General features: G+C 51.2%; 1 pseudogene; it reads right to left on the bottom strand.

The window, feature by feature from the left end:
• Positions 1-16,729: 16,729 nt before the first annotated feature.
• On the bottom strand, positions 16,730-18,926 carry LOC121462832 (annotated as a pseudogene).
• Between the last annotated feature and the right edge of the window lie 282 nt (positions 18,927-19,208).

Below are 19,208 nucleotides of genomic sequence, written 5' to 3' on the forward strand. Positions count from 1 at the left end.
AAATCTAGGGTAAGGGAAACGAGGAAGTTCTCCTTGTGTATATGGGTAGCTAAACAACTTAATAGGCAACCTAACCATGGTCTAATGGTCAGGTGGAAAGTCCGTAACTACAACATGCAGAAAAGCCAGAATGTTCGGAACACAGGAACAATGGAGCAATAACTCCTTGCAGAGTTCGTATTTGACAGCAGGAGAAGCCAAGCACAACAGGGTAGATGAAACTAATCTAGGGAGCAGTAAGTCCCCCACAGAAACTGATCCAGGGAGCAATAAGTTTCCCACGTGTGACAAAATGTAGATTAATAGAAATGGGTAGATTTAAGTTGTAAGAGCTAATTAGTAATAAGCCGGAGCTATAGGTCAAACATTCTATATTTAATATAAGCTTTCGTGTGATTATTGGGGACTGGTAGGAGAAAAGAAAAGCTCTACTTCTGTTTACAACTGGCCTTTGACTCTTGGAGATGGCCATCAGTGGCACTCAGTGGCAGACACTCTGACACCTTTTTGCGAACAGGGCTCCCCAACAAATCCTAATTATGGGCTACTAACAGGGTAGGTAGCTAATCACAGTCACTCCAGCAGTAAGCAGATTAAGGGGCTTGAATGTGTTTCTCTGGCCCAGACCCTTGAGTATACATTATCTCCAGATCAGAGCTTTTAACTGGTACTCACTTTGCAATATCCCAATGCTGGCCATTAAAATCACCCCTGGGCTGTCTCTCCCGAGACCTCATCAAAGCGGTGACAGCTTTGTTTCCTAGGTCCCTCAGCCTATAGATAAATCTGAGGGAATTGGGTACCCTCATTGTTCTTGAAGACCCCAGTTCTCTGGAAAGTTTGAAACAACCTCTATTTATTGTAATATTTTCCCAATCCTATTTGCCTCCGGAGCCATTAACTGCCACTTTATCTCCTGTCTAAAGCTGATCAGGTGGTCCTTTGAGAACCGAAGTCCAGCTATTTGGGTTCCCTGATCTTCCCCCAAGGCCTGAAGTTCAGCAGGATTGAAGACCTAAACCCTTCTACCTTGTTTCATCCTGAAGTATCCAGATCAACTTACTAGGTGATTCTAGTGTCTGCCTTTTGAGTGGGACATTAGGCAGCTATTAAAAGCCTGACGTTAGTAGGCTTGGTCATCCAGGCTTGGACTCTTCCTCCTCTTCCCTGGCTGCACACTGAGTTTTGAGGATGGAGAAGTAGCTTATGCTGCTCAAGCGCAAAAATGCTGTATGAAAGGGGAGGCTATGGAAGCAGGGTTGTTTCTCACTGTGGAGAACTATTTCCTTCTTGTCAACATGGCTGGTCTATAGATTTATTCACTAGTGTGTGTGTGTGTGTGTGTGTGTGTGTGTGTGCGCGCGCGCGTGTGTCTGCAAGTGTGATTGGTGACTGTGAGTACAGGCAGAGGACAGCTGTGGAAGTCGATTCTCTTCTTTCCTCTGTGGGTCCTGGGGATTGAACTCAAGACATCATGTGTCCTAACCCACTGAGCCATCTTACTGTCCTTAGCCGTCTTCCTTCCCTCCCTCCCTCCCTCCTTCCCTCCCTCCCTCCCTTCCTCCCTCCCTCTCTCTCTCCTTTTCTTTCCTTTCAGTCTACTTGGTTACATGGTTTGACTTTTTTTTTGGCAAAAGAATGGGATCTAGAAAAAAGAAAGAATAGAGAAAGAAAGGAAGGGAGAAAGAAAGAAAGAAAGAAAGAAGGAAAGAAAGAAAGAAAAAGGAAGGAATGGGTTCTGCTCTGTCTCTGGCCCTGGGTAGAGAAATAATATTCTGTAACATTCTAAACCACCTAAAATATAAGATTGGGTCAGGTGTAGTGACTCAAGCCTTTAATCCCAGTACTTGGGAGACAGAAACAGGCAGATCTCTTGAGTTTGAGGCCAGCCTGATCTACATAGAGAGTTCTAGGCTAGCCAGGGCTATATAATAAGACCCTGCCGCAAACCAAACTAACCCTCCAAACCCCCAACTTTATTAAGGCCACAAAAAGGGCTCACATTCGGTTCTAACTCATAAATTTGACAACTTGGGGAAACTTCTAGCCAAGACATGCATTACTACTGTCTTAGAAGATTCTTTTGCATGACTGTACCCTCTCCCCACCAGCCCTCCCCAAGACTGTGTGCTGTGATTCGGATTAGGCATGCTTCACAGGCTTGCCACTGTCCAGTGCCCATTGGCTCAGGCTCCTTGTGGGTGGAGTGGGGGAAGGTGAAAGCACCCACTTCTGTGCTGTGGTTTTAAGTTTGTCCGTTTTGCTTGTGGTGTAGTGGTGGTGCCTTTAGGTGGACAGGTGTTTCTGGTTTAGGGCTAACAGGAAGCTGGTAAGCCAGTGAGGGGCCCCAGGCTCTGCCTGCCTCTGCTGAGTAATGATGCCTGATTTGCTAATGGTCTTTTGTTGTGAGCATTTATTAGACAGTTCACAGTTCATTTTTTAAAATATATATATATATGTACACACACACACACATATTGATTCTTTGGGAATTTCATATCATGAACCCCAATCCCGCTCATTTCCCTCACACCTATAGCATTCCCCCAAAAGAACATTTAAAAAATATCAATTAAAAGCAAAGCAAAACAAACAAGCAAAATACCCACTTTGCTCCTCCGTCTTTCCTGCCTCTCCAACACCTCTTCATTCATCTTAGCGGTATTGAAAGCTGCAGGGTGTCATGAAATAACCCCTTTGTCCAGTCAACTTTACTTGCAAATGTTCATTGCATTGAGTTGTTGGTCTGATTCAAGTATGCCATCAGTACTGGACCCTCACCAAAACTTCTGCTGTTGCCCCGAATCTTAGAGATTCTGCAGCTATGGTTCTGCAGGACCAGTCTCTTCCTACACTCTGGCAGGACATAGATGGGGTAGATGCTGAGGTGGACCAACTCAAAATCCTAGATGTGGGTTTGGGTTGTAGCTGATTTGATTAGTCTGGGCTGCTGGGGCTGCTCCCCTCAGGCGAGGGGTGGAGCCAGCTCATCTGTACCCATGCCATAGAGGCCAGCTCTCCCACACCTGTGGTGAGGGGTGGGACCATTTCTTCCTGAGTATGGGATCAATCTCCCATGACGGGGCAGAGCCAACTCTTCTGCTGCAGTGACCAAGAAGAGGCAGGACTAACTCTTCCAGGGCCAGCAAAGGGTAATGCTGGCTCAGCACAACCCTCAGATTTCAACATGCAGGGTTCCTGTAACCCCTGTGGTAACCTGGGCCACGGAGATCACACAGACCCTAGCTGCAGCAGGACCACAAACCCAGACATGGCCCTTGGCTGCAGTTCGAGCCTGGATGTCACCATGGCCCCAGGTGGAGGACAGGTCACTCAGATCTGTATGGCCCCGGCTGCAGTGAGACCTTCAGATACCAACATGGCCCCAACTGGCAGCTCAGTCCCCAGACATCCACACAGCCTTCAATGGTACAAGAACCCCAGATATGACCCTTGGCTGCAGCTAGGGCCTAGGTAAGTCCAGGTCATGAGGGCCCAAGTGGGCCTACAGCTGTCTTTCACCCACCCAAGCTGTGAGGACCTAGGCAGGCTCATGGATCCAAAACTTCCTGTTTTAAGTTAACCATTTGATGACCATCTATCTTGAAGGTTATTGACCCCTGCAAGGATCTTTGAGGCTGTCCTAACCCTTTTGCTGGGAGGCTTCCTGCATTCTCTTGCCTGGGTCTGACTCAGTCAGGTGCCTCTGGTTAGGTGTGAAGGTCTCCTTCCCTCTGCTTACCCTGTGCCTTGCACAGCCTTGAGCACCCGAGCATCTGGAAGCCCCTTGCTCGTTTGAACCCATAATCTCCTTCCCTTCCTGAGCCTGCACTCCCCAATGGGAGAGTCTGGATTACAGGCAGGGGATGAAGGCTAGCCTGGGAGGGGTCCCAGCTCTGCTTTGAGACACTGGCTCTTCCTCTCTGTGGACACACCCACAAGGGTGGAGCATGCAGCTGGGTCTCTCAGTTTCCCATAGCTCAGCTCCATCTAGCTCCTCCTTGGGGATGCTCCCCTGAGGTGGGTTCTGCTGGACAAAGGCCTCAACTGGATCCATTCAGAAGAGGTGGGAGAGGGGCTTGAGGATATGAGACCCCTGTGGCTGGAAGGTAACTGTTCTGGGGGCTCACAGTGCTGGGAGACAGATGCCACACAGAGTCCATGTAGGTGGAGAGAGGGACCTGGGAATCCAGCTTGAGCTAGATCCCAGAATGGAAACACCCCCTCTCCCTGCCTCCTGCACTAGCCACCCCAGGGCACTAAATCCCAATAATCTTTCCGTGAGAGGTCCTATCCTACCCAGAACAGGGGTTCTTCCAGTTGCCTGGATGCTGTTGCCATGATCTAAGTCTCAGGTGGCCACGAATACCTTTGTAGAGTCTTGGAGCCTCTTGTTTCTTATCTTTATGGCGGATGCGTCCTGGAATCCTCGCCCGTATATGGAGGTAGGGTGGAGTGTAGCTCCTTACCAGGCTTTACCAAGGTCCTTCCAGACCAGACTGACAACCTCTAAGTGCCTGAGGAACTGGCAGGGTGGCATTCCCGGACTGTGACTCTGGGGCTAAGGTCTCCAGCACCTCAAGGGGAGGTAAGAAGATAAGACGCGTGGTGGTGGGGAGGGAGGCTCACCTGACACCTGCTCTCCCAGGGGCCGTCAACAGTCCCTTTACAAAGGAGAGAGCAGGGACAGCATCACTGTCCGGGGCCGTGGTGGGGGTATCTTGTGGCCACTCTGGTCTATGACTCTAGCTGGAGAGTTGGACAGAAAGAAAGTGGTAAGTGGACAGCAGGGGTTTACTTAGATGAGGTCCTGCCCCTCACCCTTTCTCCTTCCCACACACAGATGGGCCGCCCGGGACTCCCAGGGGAGAAGGTCTCCGATGCCCAGCTGTCCGGGGCTCCAGACGCCCCTGGAGATGCTCCTGATGACGACATTGATGGTACAGAGGATTCAGACTTGGTGCCCTCTGTCACCCTGGGTACAGCTCTCATCCTTCTGTTCCTCCTGATGTCATTCTGGCTGGCTTGGCCACGCTGCCACACCTCCTACTAAGAGGGTTCCTGAGTGGAGAGCAGCAGGACAGTTGGGCTTCTAGCCCCACTCTGGGTCAAGGACACTCAATGCTGTGGGAAATTGTTGCCGGTGACTCCCGTGGGGGCTCCAGCCTGGACTCCTATGTTTGGGCAGCTCATGCTCACCTGGTCCAGTTCCCTTGATGCCTGGTTCTAGTCATGTTTCCCATCTTTGTAAAGCCATGCTGTGGACTTCAGATAAAGCTGTATGACTTTAGTCACTTGTGTCGATGAGTGGGGATAATTGTGTGACCAACTCCTCCATTCTGGGGCCTCAGCTTCCCCAGGCTTCAAGGTAGGATGGCGGTGCCTGCTTCTGGATATTTTGAGGAGCATGTCCAGTGGGAAGACCTTCTGTGGTCACCTCAGTATATATAATCCCCCAGGTCGCCAGCCTCTGATTCTACAGCATTCACCCAAAAGATTCATAGGCAGAGGGAGGCTTCCAAAAGATGTACTGGTCTCAGTTGCCACCTGGTGGTAGAAAGTAGAATTGCACCTACATAGAGTTTCCCTTTTGGCGTATTCCTGGGATGGATGGACAAACAGTTTTGTTTTGTGGTGTGAAATTTTGAGGTTTTGTATGAACATGGGTCCAATTACCCAGCGAGTACTACTTTGATGTTAGCTACTGATGTGTGTTCCTCATCTCTTTGTCTCTTGATGGCTTTAAAAGCCACTAGAGAGGGACCAGTTCTCCTATCTTAAAGGAGTGTGTGGAGGGAATAGTTAGTAGCTTCCCTTTCAGGACACTGTGCTTTCTTGCCTTAGGCAGCCTGGGTTCCCAGGGACCTTCCTCTCAGGACTGATTGACAGGCGTGTGTCTGGTGGGTGGTGTCAAGAGGGACGAGGTTGGGTCTGCTAGTGCAAGATGTGGAGCAAACCTACCTCAAGAACCCTGCAGGCATCCCGCACCCCACAGGATCTCAGCTATGCCAAGCCTGGAGGAAGGGTTTACTGAAGCTTGCAGAGAATGGGTTGGGTGCTCCAGGGCTACTATGGCTTGACCAGTGGCCAGAGGCTGGCAGGAGGCTCTGGGGTATGAAGGGGTATTTCCAGGAAGCCTGTCTTAGACTGTGGGAAGGCCAGAGACTGTGTTCTTGCTTTCAAAATGCTGATTTTCCTTCCAGGAACTCAGGGTCTTGGGGGATTCCCAGAAGCAGGAGGGGAGGAAGTGAGTGGCAGAGAGGCCTTGAATGCTGATGTCTGAACTATTCTTTGCCAATGTCTGGGTCCCAGCATAGGTGCTGTTCCTTCCTGGGGGGCATTGAAACACATGGGAACAAACTCCTCTGACCCAGCAAGACCTCAGTCCAACACTTGAGCCCTGTCTGCCTGGGCAGGGGCTTTAGGAGGCCTGAGAGATTTGGACGGGTGGAGGTGTAGCGCCTGAAGCAATGGCTTCAAGGGCAAAGGGGAGCTGGGTGACATTTTTCACTAGCCAGGGCAAGGGGTAGCCTGCTGAGGAGAGGAGTCCGGGGAAAGAGGGAAGCGGGACTCCCAAGGGGACACTGTGGGACTGACCCCACCGTGAGCCTCTGAGTGTGAGAAGTGACAGAGTCTCAAGCATGGCTCCAGTACCGCTGGCCATCTTCTTTCCCTCCCCTACTCCCGCTGGAGTAGAGACGCCACGGCAAGACACTTGGTCGCTCCTCTTCTCTGGGCTTTCACTCTTGTTCCCTTGGGTGCAGCTGGTTAGACGGTAACTCTGATCCCTTTGGACCTTAGCGCAGGCTGTCACTTTCTGTCAGGTGTGATCCCAATTCCCACGTCCCTCTTGACACCACCCACTAGAGGCAGAGTTAGAAGACAAGCCTCCTTTTTCTTGACAGCTGAGATTAATGTTGCAAACTTCAGGTGTTTGTATCAGCATCATCCAGGCTCAGGAGAGCTGGGCAGTGGGCAAAAGTTTAGCCAGACCTGTCTGCCTGAATTCCAGGCTCCACCCATAGGCCTAGGGCCAGCAAGTTACCATGCAGGCCAGGGCACGTGCCTGCACTGTTGAATAGGACTCATGAAAATGTCCTGTGGTTTCCATGTTTCCAGCGGCCAGCTCGCACCATCTGGCCCTGTTCCTGAACTCTCACATGCTCAGGCCATCGCCACACGTACCTGGGGAGAGCGCAGGCCGGAAAGACATAGAATCTGCAAGGGAAATATTGTTTTGTATAGTGCTGTGGCCCATGCTGTAAACATTATGGTTCTGCCTTGGGGTTTTCCCTGCCTTTCTCCTGCCTCCCGCTCCTCCAGGGAGCACCAGGCAGCCAGATGCCTGAGGTTAGGAAAATATGCACTTTTGGTGGGCTGTAGAGGGTGACAGGATGGGCTTGGGAACTTTACCAGGTGTGTCAAAGAATCCGGGAGTGGGGCTGATTGGAATCCTCCTCCAGAGGCTTGCAGAGAGACTGAGTGTGTGTGTGTGTAGGAGTGTGTGTGTGTGTGAGTGTGTGTGTGTGAGTGTGTGTGTGTGTGTGAGAGTGTGTGTGTGTGTGTGTGTGTGTGTGTGTGTGTGTGTGTATGTGTATTTCTGTGTGCATGTGTCCATGTGGCGGCAGCAGCAGGGGTGGGGTGAGGGGCATGTGTAACTCTCTTCAGGAGCTGGGTATGGAGGGAAACTGATAGACTGTCTCCCAGCCGGGTCAAACCCAGGTGAACACTTACAGGGAGGGCTCAAGGGGCTCACTGCGGGGCAAGGCCAATGCCTCCTTGGGGGCAGAGGTGGCTTCTGTTGTTCAGGAGAGTAGCTGGAGGTAGCACTCAGTACTGTGTCTCTTTCCAGTTATGAAGTGCAGGCTGGGTTCTTGGGCAGGGTTGGCTTTAGGCTCTTACTGGAAACATCCTGGAGTCTTTCTATCTGATAGGCTAGGACTGTTGACTTCCTTCTCACTTGGGATAAAGGGTGTGGGCACTGTAAGGTGCATGTGGTGTGTTCCACAGCTGGTAACCCTCCTCCACCACTTGTGCACCCCGGGGGAGACTGGAGGGGGGTGTTGCTGTCTTCAGAAGCAGGCAGAAGTGGGTCGAGACAGTCTGACTATGCTACTGCCTGGTTGTCTCTCCAGGGGGGCCAGCAGTCCTCTGAGAGGAGAAAGACGGAGGATAAGGAGGAGGGCAGTCCAGGGCAGGGAGCTGAATCCCTGGAGAGGTGGTGAGCAGTGCCCAGTCTTTGACCCATGTGATACCAAGCACCATCTAGAGTCCCCATCTATTTTGTCACCTCACTATCCCCTTCAAGGTTCACTCATAGTGCCGGAGGAACACAGGCTGTAGGGAGGTGGAGCCGGGGAAGGATAAGGGATCAGCACACAATGGGCGACTGTACAGAGGCAGGTGATGGGGCGAAGGACTACGGTCTTCCTCGAAAGGCAGAGACTGGCTTGGGAGCCCTGTCCTGGGAGATTGCTCTGTTTTCTTGTATGTCCCCTCCACACTGGACACTCCTGGCACCTTTGTGAAACTCCAACCCACTCATAGGTCCTGTGCACACCCTGTATAGGGTCAGGAAGAGGGATCAGGGGAGGCCCCTCTGTCCCCTCCACTGCCCCATCCATCACTGTACCTGGGACCCCAGGGGCAGCTCCCTGTCAGGTGACCCAGGATTGGACCCTCACAGTGAAATCTTCCCTCTACAGCCTCAGTTTCCTGCTTTATAAGATGGGACTGGCCAAGTCTGCAGAGTTCAAAAGGGTGAAAAGTTAATGAATACCTGTCGTGCCCACCTGGGGCCCACCTCCTTGTAGCCTCAGCTGATGCCCTCTCCTGAGTGCTGTCAGCTCTTTGTGACCACTAAGTAGTGGAAGAACTGCCCTCCCTCCCTCCCTCCCTCCCTCCCTCCCTCCCTCCCTCTCTCCCTCCTTTCTTTCTTTCTTTCTTTCTTTCTTTCTTTCTTTCTTTCTTTCTTTCTGAGACAGGGTTTCTCTGTGTAGCCCTGTCTGTTCTGGAACTCATTCTGTAAACCAGGCAGGTCTTGAACTCACAGAGATCCACCTGCCTCTGCCTCCCGAGTGCTGGCATTAAAGGCGTGTATCACCACCACCCAGCTGCAGCTGTTTTCCTTGCTCAAGAATGACATTACATTTTTTGGATGGCTGGATACTTCCTGGCGGGAAGTGGGCTGAGCGACAACCCCACAGCCCAGCTCCTCTTTCTTCCCTGAGTATTCAACCTGTCTCCTGCTGTCCTGACCAGCCAATGTCAGGGTCAGGCCAAGACCCCTCTGGTTCCTTGTTCAGACTGGGGCCAGATGGAGGCTCGGGGCCACAGGTGGCCTGAGATATTTCCTTTGAGTTATTTTTGGCTGGAGCTGGCCTGTGGACTCCTAGCCAAAAGCAATTACTAAATTTTCATCTTGTTTTGCCGACAGTTTAGATTATGCCAAAAAACGTTCTGCCGGGAGGCCCGAGGACACTTCAGGGGAGCAGAGGTGGGTGCGCTAGCTCCCCCGGAAGGGACCTTGTGTAGCTAATGAGATGGAGATAGTCAGGGCAAGTGAGGTCTGTTTATAACTGTGATGTGACATGCCTGCCTAATCTGCCCCCATACTTTTCCTCTTCTCTGTCCTGTGCCAGCAGGGAGCGTTGCCTCCCACCTACACAGAGGGACCTGGGGTGCCCAGGGTTTAACCACACTCCTGAAAGCCTTTTAGCAGGGAGGCCAGGCTCTGCTCTAGGAGCCATGGGTAGGATTGACCCTACGGAGGGTAAACTAGGTGGGGGCTGGAAAACTCCAGAACCCAGATAGAATGGGCCCTAGACCTTCTTCTATCCCCACAGCTTCCCCCTTACCAGCAAGCTGAAAGACAGACAGACAGACATATCCTTCTAAGTGTCTACACTGCTGGATTCCACTGTTTACCTACACTACTCGGGGTAGAGGTGGGGGTGAATTCCCCGGTCTAAAAGGACAGCACATCCTAGCTGGCTAGCGGTAGGAGGGGGGCTGCCCTAGGGGCTCGTATTATTCCACAGCGTCCGTAACCCCGGAAGTCAGGCTCTGGAAGGCTGGGAATTGGTCTGTGACCTGACACAGTGGGTAGTGGTAGCCCTGGGACATAGCATTACTAGCTGGCTCCACCAGGCTGGTCCAGGTCCTGGATATCCTAGGTTGCAGTACACACACTGTGAGCATTCGTTGCATTGGCCTCGTGGGTGCACTCCACGCTGGACCCTTCCCACCTGATCTCCCTGCCTCTTTCTGTCCCCTCTGTCCAGTTGCAGACCTCACAGTGAGCAGTGTAGGGGGACTAGAACGCTGGGACTCCTGCCTCCACAATGAAGACCAGCCCAGCCTTGTGTTCACCAGGCCAGCCGTCTGCATATGCAGCTGCCTGGCCTTCTCCCTTCAGCCACAGCCTTCCAGAGGGCTGTGTGGGTGGCGCCCATGGGAACATACTATCCCAGTATCAAAGGTGGGCTGGCCACACTAATGCGGCATGTCCTGGAGCTCCCCCCCCCACACACACTCCCCCGTGGAGATGCCGCCTTGGCTTTCTCTCTTTTCTTGAGACCCCTTCATCTAGATATAAGTGAGACAAAAATCATAGGCTCCTGGTACTGTTAGGGAGAGCCTTGCCTGTCCTAGCGTGCAGGGGTTGGTGAGTTGTACATATGGGTGTTCAGGGCTGGGGCCTGTACCCCTATGATCATGTGTAACGCAGGGCCCTATAGAAGGAGCTGTGGCCAGCAGGGGGCGCCTCTGTGTTGGGCCTGGAGCTCTACCGCTGGCAGATCACAGGGCCCACTGAGATGCGATGCTCCCAGGTTGAGCAGCAATGCTGAGCACCCAGGAGGGAGAGGCCAGTCTCTTCTCTCTCTTTCTTCTCTCTTCTCTTATAGGTAGCACTGTGGCTCCGTCTCCATACTTCCAGCCTGGTATCTTTAGAAGTCTAGACAACATATCTACATTAAACCCTCCAGGCCCTAGGGGCTGGGTCACAGAATGGCTGCATGGAGTGGCCTGCAGCCCAGCGGTACTCTGGCTTGAAAATCCATCCCGGCTATACTTGGAATGTGGGACTTTTGTAAAGGACACCTTCTCTCCCAGATAGACAGCCTCACACACTTGTCTGAATAACTGATTCTCCAGAACTTGTAGGTTCTAGGATGAAGGCTAGCCCCGTACCAAGTAACCTTTTAGAAACTCAGGAGGCCCTCTCTTGGATTTCTCGGGCCCCCAACTCCAAGATCCCATTCTCCACTTCATCTGGATGAAGTGCCCTGAGCTTCTGTTTGCTCACAGGGCTGCTCAGGACTGGCATCCTCAGAAGCTCTCCCTCCCCCATCCCATCCCATCCCCAAAGCTGGCTGGCCTGGTGCAGACTTGATGACCTGGAACCAGCTCCTGGCCTCTGGGAAGCCCAGCTGCAGCTGACTTGGCCTTCCCCCCAGCGGGAGCTGAAACCCTTGACTCCTCCTGTCGCTGGCCAGCAGTGGTCAGGCCTCTGGAAAGGATGCCTGGGGTGCGGTGGCGGCTGGCTGGCCACAGTTCAGGGCATGTATCCCTGCAAGACGGGTGCCCTCCTGGGAACTCCTGTCTGCCCATCTTGCTCTGGCTGACCAGGTGGTCTGGGAGGTGCAGATGGGAAGCCAGCACTCATAGATCACACTGCAGGGACACAGGGTATTTTAGGGACCCTGCTGGAACAGGACACCGGAGTGTGCCAGGAAGCCTGTGGTGGTCAGAACAAAGGACATTAGGCAGTCAGGGCTAGGGTCACACTTGCCATTAACCTGGGGCACAACACCCATCTTCCCTGCCTTTTCAAAGCGTCAGCTGTGGAATCAGGGTGGCAATTCGAGGCACCAGGATGGGCCATCTCAGAAGTTAGATGGATCCTTTCCTGCAATGGACTGGGAGCAGCAGGGACCAAAGAGACAGACCCCAGGGTCAGCAGGCTGCTGTGGTAGACTTTTGTTTATCGGTGTGCTTGTGGTTTTCTGCCACACATGGGCAACTGAGCAAGTTTCTGAGCTCCCTGAGTCATTACCGACTGTATTGCTTGTGAGTTGAAAGGGGATAGACCGTGAGACCTCAATGACGAAGCACGTGATGCTGCCTGCTTAATTCTTGTGAACTTGAAACAAACCTAGACATACCTAGGAATAAGGAAGCTCAACTGAAGGATTGCCTCCATCAGATTGGCCCGTGGGCATGTCTGTGGGGGTGTTTTCTTGATTTCTAATAGAAGCAGGAGGGCCCAGCCCAGTGTGGGCCAGTGTGCCTGGGCAGTATAAGTAGGGTCGCTGAGTGAGCCATGGGGAGCAAGTATTCTTCTGTGGTCTCTGCTTCAGTTCCTACCTCCATGTTCAGGCCTTGGCTTCCTTTGATGATGGACTATGTAACCTGTGAGCCAAATAAACCCCTTTCTGCTTTTGGTCATAGTATTTGATACAGCAAAAGGAACCAATGAAGGTTCTGTCTCTAGGAGGCATCCAGACTTGAGTGGGCCAGCAGAGAGCTGCAGGGAAGTTTCCGAGCAGGGATCAGGAGTGGAGAGTAGATGGGTGTTTGGGGGTGGCATGGGTGGGAGCCCTGGGCTCATAAACAGAAGAAGGCTGGGTATTGTGGAACATGTAAAACAGGATTTGGGGACAGCTTGGACACTTCTTCAATTTCCACAGTGAGACTTCTAACTACTTCCAAGCTCTCCCTAGCTATCCCCCAGCCACTCTGGGAGGATGCCAGCACCCTGACCCTGCCCTCACAGTCAGCCCCAGTTTGGGAAGGCCTCAGAGAAAAGCATGCACGTTCCTCTGGTTGGGATAGAACTGTCCTCCCACCACAGGCTGGGGGACTGCTTTGTCAAGCTGGGATAGGGCCAGGCAAGCCTGAGGACACGCCGTCCCTTGGCCTGGCTTGCTGGAGAGAGGCCCACGAAGGGAATGGTGTCTGACCCTGTGTTCCAGGCAGGGCTGGAGCAGTGTACTTGGATGCAGCTGTACCCAGCTGTTCTCTGAACGACAGTGGGAGATGTCTGTGTCTTCCTCAGCAGCTCTGCTGACCAAAGGGTCCCCCACCACAGGTGCCAGGCCTTTTAAGGGACCCATGACCTCTGAATAATAGGACAGAGTTGGCTTGCAGAGTTTGGGGGAATGGCAGGAGTTGTGTCCACAGCTCTGTGGGATGGTACCCTTCTCTCAGGCTTACAAAGTCACTCAAAGGTCTGACACTCATGTCTCCACCCTGTAAGGTTACAGCAGAGAAAAGACACTGTGACCTTCATCTGCAAGCAGGGAGGAGTCTTCTGACCAGAGCTTTCCCCCAGTCTTGTTTGCAGCATCCGTCTTCGAAGGCAAGAGGGAAAGTCTTCGACTGTTCTGCGGACCCCCACAAACAAGCCACCCCTGGGCTTTGGGTTTCCATGTTGTTGTTTCCCGGGGATCTGGGCTCTGTCTCTGGGGACTTAGCAGAGGGGAACCACCTTGAGACTGAGGCTGGGTAGCTAGTGGGCCCCTCTGAACACTGCTATGTGTTCCAACAGTAGCTTCGTCCCCAGGGAGCCTTCCCTTCAACCCTGTGTCCACTGCCACAGCCGTGGAGGCACAGAGAGGAGTGTTGTTGCCACACCCAGTGTACCCCCAGGACTAGGAGCAAGGCTGGCTGGGAAGAATGACTGAAGAATTGGCTCAATAGTTGTTCATTTGACAATGGCAGTGATACTCAAGACCCGCGTCAGGCTGACTGGCTTCTGAAGTCTGAGCTGATCCTTTGTTGGCTTTTAGTGAATTAGGCAATGTCCCATGCCTCTGTTTCCTCATCTATAAACTGAGAAAATCCCCAGTCCTGAAAGAAGTTGGAGAAAACAAATTGCATTTGTGTTTACGCCATGGGTTTATAGAAGAAGAAAATTCAAAATGGAGTGGGTAGGGAGGTAAGTGTGGATCTGGGAGGAATTATGGGTGGTGTGTGTGTGTGTGTGTGTGTGTGTGTGTATGGTTTGTGAATGTGTTGTGTGTGTTATGTATCTGTATATGCACCCTATGCTTGGTGCCTTTGGAGGTTGGCAGAGGTCATCAGATCCCCTGGTTCTGGAGTTATGGATGGTGGTAAGACACCATGGGGGTGCTGGGAACTGACCCAGGTCCTCTGAGACAGCAACAAGTGCTCTTAACTGTTGAGTCAACTCTTCAGCCGTCTTTTTTTTTTTTTTTTTTTTTGGTTTTTCGAGACAGGGTTTCTCTGTGGTTCTCTTCAGCCTTCTTGATTGATTGATTGATTGATTGATGGATTGTGCACACACATACTTTAACACACATGTGGCGGTCAGGAGACAACTTGTGGGAAGCGGTTACTGCCTTTCATCATGTGGTCCTGAGGTTTGAACCCAGGTCTTCAGGTGGGCGTCAAGCACCTTTACCCGCTGAGCCGTCTCTCTCCTGCTCTACTGTAGACTCTGGTGAGCAGTAGTTGTGAAGATGGAGACGGTGCACACCTACTAAGGTAACACGAGAGAGGGAAGAATCAGCTACTGAGTAGGAAAGGGAAGAAAAAGATATGAAGTAGAGGAAAAGCTGGAGATACGACGCCAAGCTTCAGAACACACGCTGCTCTTGCAGGGGACCTCAGTCACTTCCCAGCTGCCATTGTGGGCAGCTCATAACCACCTGTAACTCCAGCTCTGGGCAATGGCCTCATTGGGCACTTGTACACACACACACGCACCACAGAGTCATACTTAAAATAGTGTGATCTGTTGGGAAGATATAGCTTTTTGCCTTGAGTGTGCTCAAGAGTAAACCCTCAAAACGTGGAAAACAAAATTTGAGCCGATGAGATGGTTTAGTGAGGTAAGGCACTTGTCTGACAACCAGAGTTTAATTCCCTGGATTCACATAGATGGGCACAACTGATTCCTGCTGGGTACCCTCTGGCCTTCACATGTGTGCTATGACATGCATGTGTATACACACATACACACATACAAATAAATGTAGCATTTTTAAAAAAAGATTTATTTATTTATTTATTATGTATGCAGTATTCTGTCTGCATGTATGCCTGTAGGCCAGAAGAGAGTACCAGGTCTCATTATGGGTGGTTATGAGCCACCATATGGTTGCTGGGAATTGAACTCAGGACCTCTGAAAGAATAGCTAGTGCTCTTTAACTTCGGAGCCATCTCTCCAGCACCATAAATGTAGTAATTTTTTTTTTTTTGATTTTTCGAGACAGGGTTTCTCCGTAGCTTTTGGTTCCTGTCCTGGAACTAGCTCTTGTAGACCAGGCTGGCCTCGAACTCACAGAGATCCGCCTGCCTCTGCCTCCCGAGTGCTGGGATTAAAGGCGTGCGCCACCACCGCCCGGCTAAATGTAGTAATTTTTAAATTAACATAATACAAGAGATTCTAAGTTATTTTTTGTGAGAATAAGAGAGTCATTTACAAGTCAGGTTTATGAAAATACACATTACAAACTCACTGCTTTAGGATTTGTATGTTTTGTTTGTTTGTTTTTTGCTTTTGGTTTTCTTCGAGAGAGCGTTTGCCTGTATAGCCCTGGCTGTTCTGGAACTCTTTGTAGACCAGGTGGCCCTGAACTCAGAAATCTGTCTGCCTCTGCCACCTGAGTGTTGGGATTAAAGGCGTGCGCCACCACAGCAGGCAGGTCTCTATGTTTTTATGACAATGGAGGCAACCCAGTTTTCAGACGCTTCAGTCACCTCCGGGAGTCCTCTCGTATTCGTGTGCAGCCCTGACACCCAGCACTCTGCTTTGGTCTTGGGAGATCTCCTTTCATGAGAGAATGGTCTTTCTGATGTTAGGTCTGCTGGGTGTGAAGCTGCATCTCAGTGCTTTCCTCCCTGACGAAGAGAGCTGGAGCCGAGATGTAGCTCAGGGATGGAGGGCTGGCCCCTTATGTGCGAGGCTGTGATGTAGCTCAGGGACAGAGAGCTGGCCCGGTATGTGCAAGGCTGTTGGTTCTATCCCAGAGCCATAAGAACAAAATAAAAGCTCTCCACCATGTCAATACACATCGGGCTGTTTGTTAGCCTTTGGCAAAATGTCTATTCAAACCTTTTGCCCATTTTAAAATTGGGTTTTGTATCTTTTGTGATTGATTTTGGGAATTTGCTCATGTGTTCTGTATAGAACTCCTTTGTCAAATATTGTTTTTCTCTGGTGCGTATCTCAAAACAAAAAACAAACAAACAAAAAAAACCCACAAAACTTAAGTAAAGGACAGTAAGCATCTACAGTCAATCCTGTTGACTGAGATTCAGTTTCTCGGACTTCCATGGTGGAAGGAGAGTACCGACCCATGAAGGTTGTCCTCTGACCTCCACACACCTCCTGTGGACTGTGCGTACCCCCATCCACCCACTCTCTACTGGCTAGATTATTGTGAACTTGACACAAGCTGGACCATTTGGAAAGAGAGAACCTCAGCTGGGAAGACGCTCTCATTAGAGTGGCCTGTGGTGCATTTTCTTTTCTTTTTTTTTTTGCATACTTTTAATTCCAGAACAAATAAAAACAAAACAAAACAAAAAAAAAACACAATACACAATACCCAACCCTGCTATTCTGTGGGAGGGGATTTTCCTGCCTTAAGGCACAAGACAGGGTAAGAGATCCTCTAGCATGAGCAGAGAGCCAGGTAGGTCAGGGCCAGTCAAGGCTGCTAGGGGAGTACAGGGAGACTATACAGAGGACATGGTCTTCCCAGGGCATCTCTAATCTACTTCTTCCATGCGGGAAGCATCTTCATCACCCTCAAGTGGGGGGATCTCATCAGGAACAGCAGCACTGGGCTCCTCTGCTGTCACCTCATCTCCATCAATACCCAGGCCTAGTTTGATCATGCGGTAGATGTGGTTGGAGTGGGTCTGGGGATCCTCAAGTGAGAAGCCAGAGGAGAGCAGAGCAGTTTCAAACAGCAACACCACCAGGTCCTTAACAGCTTTGTCATTCTTGTCAGCCTCAGCCTTCTGCCTCAGGGTCTCCACAATGGGGTGGTCAGGGTTGATCTCTAGGTGCTTTTTGGCCATCATGTAACCCATTGTAGCGTTGTCTCGAAGTGCCTGGGCCTTCATGATCCTCTCCATATTGGCTGTCCAGCCATAGGTGCTTGTCACAATGCAGCAGGGTGAAGACACAAGCCTATTGGAGATTGTCACCTTCTCAACCTTCTTATCCAAGATCTCCTTCATGAGCTTGCAGAGATTCTCAAACTTTGCCTTGCTCTCCTCCATCTTCTTCTTCTCTTCCTCATCCTCTGGCAGCTCCAGGCCCTCCTTAGTCACAGAGACCAGGCTCTTTCCATCAAAGTCCTTGAGCTGCTGCACGCAGTACTCGTCAATAGGCTCAGTCATGTACACCACCTCAAAGCCCCGCTTCCGCACACGTCCCACAAATGCAGAATTGGCCACCTGCTCTTTGCTCTCACCAGTGATATAGTAGATGGACTTCTGTGTCTCCTTCATGCGAGACACATATTCTGACGGGGAGGTCATCTCATCTCCAGACTGAGAGGTGTGATAGCGGAGCAGCTCAGAGAGGCGCCGGCGGTCAGTAGAATCTTCATGGATCCCAAGCTTTAAATTCTTGGAGAAGGCCTCATAGAATTTCTTGTAGTTCTCTTTGTCTTCAGCCAACTCAGAGAAGAGCTCCAGGCACTTCTTCACGATGTTCTTGCGGATGACTTTCAGGATCTTGCTCTGCTGCAGCATCTCTTGGGAGATGTTCAAGGGCAGGTCCTCAGAGTCAACCACACCACGGATGAAGTTGAGGTACTCAGGTATCAGCTCGTCACAGCTGTCCATGATGAACACACGGCGGACATAGAGTTTGATGTTCTTCTTCTTCTTCTTGTTTTCAAAAAGGTCAAAGGGAGCTCGCCGAGGGATGAAGAGCAATGCTCTGAACTCCAGCTGACCTTCCTTCCACAGAGAAGTGCTTGACTGCCAAGTGGTCCTCCCAATCATTGGCGAGACTCTTATAGAATTCACCATACTCCTCTTGAGTGATGTCATCAGGGTTTCTGGTCCAAATGGGCTTAGTCTTATTCAGCTCTTCCTGATCAATGTATTTCTCCTTAATCTTCTTTGTTTTCTTTTTCTTATCTTTGCCACTGTCATCCTCCTCATCCGATCCCACATCTTCAATCTTAGGCTTCTCCTCATCATCCTTATCTTCCTCCTCTTTCTCGCCCTTCTCTTCCTCTGCCTCATCATCACTGATCTCCTTCTCTCGTTCCTTCTCCAAATATAGGGTGATGGGATAGCCTATGAACTGGGAGTGCTTCTTCACCACTTCCTTGACCCTCCTCTCCTCCAGGTCTTCTGTCTGGTCTTCTTTGAGGTGAAGGATCACTTTGGTGCCCCGGCCAATGGGCTCACCGTGGTCGGCACGCATTGTGAAGGACCCACCAGCAGAGGACTCCCAGGCATACTGTGCTTTGTGATCACAACCACTTTCTCCGCCACCAGATAGGCTGAGTAGAACCCAACTCCAAACTGCCCAATCATGGAGATGTCTGCACCAGCCTGCAGAGCCTCCATGAAAGCCTTTGTGCCAGACTTAGCAATGGTTCCCAAGTTATTGATGAGGTCAGCCTTGGTCATGCCAATGCCTGTGTCCACCAAAGTCAGCGTGCGCTCCTGAGGGTTGGGGATGATGTCAATCTTCAGCTCTTTACCACTGTCCAACTTGGAAGGGTCTGTCAGGCTCTCATAGCGAATCTTGTCCAGGGCATCAGAAGCGTTGGAGATCAGCTCTCGAAGGAAAATTTCCTTGTTCGAATAGAAAGTATTGATGATTAAGGACATGAGCTGAGCAATTTCTGCCTGGAAGGCAAAGGTCTCCTCCTCTTCCTCTCCATGGTGCACTTCCTCAGGCATCTTGACAGAAAAGCCAAGTAATAGCACAGAGCAGGGTGGGCACGGAGCGCGTCCGACTCGCACGCCAAGCCTAGGCTGCGCGGGGGGTGACTCCTGTGGTGCACTTTCTTGGTTGATGACTGCTGTGGAGGGCTGAGCCCACTGTAGATGGTGCTACCCCTGGGCAGGAAGTCCTCGGGTGTGTGAGAAAGCAGGCTAAGCAAGTCACCAGGAACAAGCCAGTTAACAGCATTCCTCCAAGGCTTTTCCTGGAGTCCCCATCTCCAGGTTCCTGCCTTGAGTTCCTGCCCTGACTTCC

The sequence above is a fragment of the Microtus oregoni genome, unplaced genomic scaffold, assembly GCF_018167655.1.
Source record: "Microtus oregoni isolate MIOR12 unplaced genomic scaffold, Mior012 000025F_ref0000491, whole genome shotgun sequence".
Lineage (NCBI taxonomy): Eukaryota > Metazoa > Chordata > Mammalia > Rodentia > Cricetidae > Microtus > Microtus oregoni.